This window comes from Triticum dicoccoides, chromosome 5B (assembly GCF_002162155.2).
Source record: "Triticum dicoccoides isolate Atlit2015 ecotype Zavitan chromosome 5B, WEW_v2.0, whole genome shotgun sequence".
Lineage (NCBI taxonomy): Eukaryota > Viridiplantae > Streptophyta > Magnoliopsida > Poales > Poaceae > Triticum > Triticum dicoccoides.
This window is the reverse complement of record NC_041389.1, coordinates 630,505,916-630,510,509: the sequence shown is the minus strand read 5'-3', so window position 1 is coordinate 630,510,509 and position 4,594 is coordinate 630,505,916. Positions and strand designations below refer to the sequence as shown.

At 42.9% G+C, this 4,594-nt stretch overlaps 1 long non-coding RNA gene across 3 annotated transcripts; it reads left to right on the top strand.

Annotated features, from left to right (window-relative positions):
- Positions 1-8: 8 nt before the first annotated feature.
- LOC119312186 lies at positions 9-3,613 on the top strand. Of its 3 annotated transcripts, none has more exons than XR_005151265.1 (4): positions 9-684; positions 1,950-2,035; positions 2,744-2,858; positions 3,206-3,613. It is a non-coding gene; the product is annotated as an uncharacterized LOC119312186 (long non-coding RNA). The 3 variants fall into 3 exon arrangements; XR_005151266.1 differs by having other exon boundaries at positions 3,166-3,613; XR_005151264.1 differs by lacking the exon at positions 3,206-3,613 and having other exon boundaries at positions 2,744-3,157.
- The last annotated feature ends 981 nt before the right edge of the window (positions 3,614-4,594 follow it).

Genomic DNA, 4,594 nt, shown 5'->3' with positions numbered 1-4,594 from the left:
GTCGCGGCGAAGGACGATAAGATGGCCGGCGTGCTCTCTTGGGGCGACGCGTCGCGGTGCTCCGGTTCCGCCAAATGACGGGAGAGGGCCAGGCGTGGCTTGGCGTAGCCAAGAGCCACGAGTTCGTCGGTGCCGGCCTCCGGAGCTGGCCTTGGCGGGCTGAAGCGTCGCGGCGGAGGGCGATAAGGCGGCCGGCTTGCTCTCTTGGGGCGAGGCGCCGCGGCGCTCCGGCTCCGGCAGAGGGCCAGGCGTGGCTTGGCGTCGCCAAGAGCCACGAGGTCGTCGGCGCCGGCCTCCGCGCCATGCTGGACAAGCTGTTGCTGCCTCCCTGCGCCGCCCAGCTTCAGTTCTCTGAATCCTTAATTTCGTGTGGTGATTTGGACGGAATTAAAGACCGCGTCCTTCTCCAACACAAATCAATGTCCAATGTAATCGAGTTGGAGTCTGTGTTCCTCTCTGACACAAAAGCATGTACTGCCCGACACGGATTGGACTTGGCTTCCATAAGAAGGAAGGATCCTCGACCGGAACGTCCATTAGGCTGCCATTGCATTGCAACTTTCAGAGGAACGCCCAATGTTGCCGGCGGAGGAAAATCATCCTTTGAGCCATACTATGTCGAGTTCGCCGGCAGAAGAAGAACACCCGATGAGCTGTCCATCGCCTGAGGCGGCTACACCAGAGGTATGTCTCCCTCGAAAGTTAATCAGCAATACAAGCCCATGTTTCAGTTTATTTTTTTTGAAAAACTGATGCTACTTCCCATTGCTCTGTAGATTCTGTTTTTCCCCTTAGTTCTCTGTATGTTCATGTGCTTCCCATTGAATCTTCAGTTTTCTCAAATTCGTTGCAACTTGCAAGCAACCCTGATGCAGAACCTAGATGCCTAGATTGATGTGTGAAAAAAAGACTAATGACTTGCGTTTTAATTTGGGACATGCATGGATAATGTGTGTATCTACATCTACTCATCAGTGAGGACGGGGTTAGCCCTTAGGTTGGTATCATTATTTTTATATCTACTCATCAGTTCACTTAGCATATATAGTGCTGTATGCATCATTGCTCAACTTCTGGCAATACAATTCCAGAAAATAAATAGTTTCGGCCATATGTGCTCGCATTAGCATCAAATAGCTAACACGGAGTTAAATGCTCAGATGTCTACGTGCAATAGCTTAAAAAAACAAAAACTTTAATGCCTTATTTTTAATCCGTATGTTTCAGTAGCCATCTAAAGAATCATGGCATGCTGCCTTCTGGCTTTTTAATTTGCTGGAGGCATTAAACCAACTACTTTCTCTGTTTCATTATGTATTTTGCATTATGTTTCAGCTAATCAGCGATAGAAGCCCCGGTTTCAGTTTATTTTTCTGAAAAATTTGTGCTACTAACCATAGATTGAACCAAGAAATTTCATCTTGCTGACTACATATACCTGAACATGGTGGCTTGAACTTGGTTACAGTAATTCTTGCACATGATGCCAGAGTGATACCTTGCATCTTTCTCAATATAATTAATTATTAGTTAGCTGCTATACCATTGTGTTTTCTGCCATGGGTGTCTTCGAAGTTGTTGTGTTTTCTGTCATGGGTTACTTTTTCTTTTCCATAATGTATTTTTTAGTTGCATGTATATATCACATTGCCAATATTTGCATGTGAGTTAAATGATGCACTTGGTAGGATCAAAGGGTTCAAAATTTCTACATGTTCTGCTCCAACATAGCATTAATTTATCCCAAAGAAACCGTAAAATCGAACAATTCCTTTGTTCCTAGCTGATTGTGCTGTGCATTAACACCAGTGAAAGGAAGGAGGAAGAAGAAGGGGGAATTAGTTGCAGCATGACCATATATCTCCCTCCTCGCTGTAGAATTATATGTTGGTGTGAGCTCAGTTTGATTTGACCTGGTTTTGATGTCTCTGCTGTGTGTACGCGTGCAGGTGCCAACGGTGTCTGATCAAACTCAGGTGGAACCAAGGAGGTTCGGCTCTCGGACATTGCACCAATGACGCTGGATGATACCGACGTAAGTTTCATTTGTTCAGATTGGAACCTTTCTTCCTGTTACTTTGCCGTCAAAACTGAAAAAGAGTGATGCTAATCTATTTGTTCAGCATTTACATGATATATTTCTTCTAGCCAATGAAATTTGGTTCACATTTGTGTGTGTATGCATATCCTATACGGGAACCCAGATTTTTCGGACCAACCAGTAAGTATCAATTATGCAAAACATGTGAAACAACCAGTAAGTATGGGTACTGATTGTAAGAAAATAAATATCAACAGGAAGGAAGGAACTGGAGCCTGTAGTGGTTACAGGGAGCCAACTGTCTGTTTTGACAACATGGAATGAACATTTAATCGATGTATCTAAATGTATATATTTTTAACTCACCGTGCCCCTCCTCCTACAGACCCTGTTCAACCTCATGAAATCAACTCGCATGTCGAGGAGCCTAGCTCAGCAAGCTGTTTGCATGCTCTGTAGTTCCTATTCTGAACATATGGGTTAACTTCTTGAACCCATGCTTACGGCATCAAGTGTTACATACAGTTTTTTCTTTAATCTACTTGTCTATAGAAGAATCTGGATGTTTCCGAAATGTAGATGCTATGTTTTAACAATTTCAGAACACATATGATTGCTAATGTGATAACTTATTCATTTTAGATAGTGTGTTCCCATCGATCCATCCATGCACTGAACCGATAATTTTCTTACTCTGTTCAGGTTGCAATCACGAACGAGCAGCAAATTTTGCACTGAACTACTGGCATAAGGCAGTGAAATACTTTTTGCTCACGTCTGTGGAAGTTTGGAACATAAGAAGAACAGATAACAAAGTGTATGCACTACACATATGCTACTACTTAGATCCTTATTGCTTGTCTTGCAATGAAAGAGTACATGTCCTTCCATATATATAGGACTTACAAACTAACTAAGGACCGAGTATTTCTACTAGCAGCTTATTACTCATCTTTGCAATTTTATTGTCTCGGAAGCATAAAGGTAAAATTTAATAAATCTCTTTCTTTTAAATGGGCTCTGTTCTGAATCTGCATTAGCATATCAAGGCCATAGACCATAGATATGAATAATTGACAGGTTGCTCTTTTCTCATATTTTAAGTTGATAGGGAAATTTTACAGATCACATGCTTATAGGAATGACTCAATATTCTCATGGCAGAATGAGGATGGGGTATTCTGTGATCCAACATATGTTCTACCATCAGGGCTGATGGCATTCTTTGGCAATGCTAAGCCGCTTGATAAATTATGGCATGAGATGGGCCTTGGATATAATCCAAGCATCAGCCCTTGGTGATCTGTGGTGATGCAGTGACGCACCTTACTGGAAATATGAACCATAGCTTGATGTTGCTTTCAACCTATACAAGGCTATACCCGCAAAAAAAAACCTATACAAGGCTATGTGGAGAAAGTATGTAGAGATTGAAATGGAATTCTTGACACTATGTAGCTTTGGTTTCTCAAGTAATTAAATAAATGCTCCAAGAATAAGGCCACCATCGATATATTTGTTCTTTTATGGACAAAAGAGTTTACATGTGAATTATCACTTTTTATTTGTTGACAAGTTTCTTACCTTTGTGCTGGTCAATTCTTTTTATGTAGATTTTGATAATATATATTTAGCTAAGATGCATTAGATCATTGTAGTATAGTCGAAGGGGATGTTATAGATGAACATTTGTGTACTATTTGTAGCGAACATATCTCAAATTGTATTACTGGAAATTAAGGAAATTTTTGGCATTTGCTACGTAGCGAAGCACTAAAATGGCATGTGGGGACACGCACATGACTCACCCCCCCTCCATGAAAAAGTCCACAACATTACAACTCAAAAGCGAGCGGGAGTTTCAGGGCAGTATATGGACTTGATGCAGGAGTAGATCGGTGTATTATAGACTAGGTGGAGGACTAGCTCACATAGGGTGACTCTCATATCTAACTTGAAAAGATTATTTTTTAAAGTTTTAAACATTTCCTTGAGTAGTTCAATGACAAGTGTGTCATGCAATGGTTGACCTCATCACCTTGGAATTGATCATGTTCCAACGTGATTTGATCAGGTAAACAGTACGACCATCATCATTGTCAAGGGCTTAATGAAGGATAAGTGGCAACACGGACGGGCTATCGTGTTGACATAGATGTCATGTTGAACTATACACGGACGCTGCCCTCGGGCCGGGCTCGGGCCTACCCGGGCCGGGCTTGGGCCTAGATTTTGAGCCCGAATGCGGGGCTGGGCCTGGGCCTGGGCCCATCGTTTTCGCGTTTGTCTGAAGGTCGGGCTGGGCCTGCCCGGAGCCCGATGGGCTTTTACATGTTCGGTCCGGGCTCATGCCCAGAAAACAGGCCCGATGGCCGGGCCGGGCCGGGCCCGGGCCTAGGTTTTTTGCGTCAGGCTTGGCTAGGCCCGACCTGAAGCCCGGCCCGAGGTATGGCCAGATATGTGTTGAACATTAAAAATATGGACGAAACGAGCATGTAAACATACTTTATTAGGTTATATATATTTATTAGGTTATATATAGAGAGGATTTTT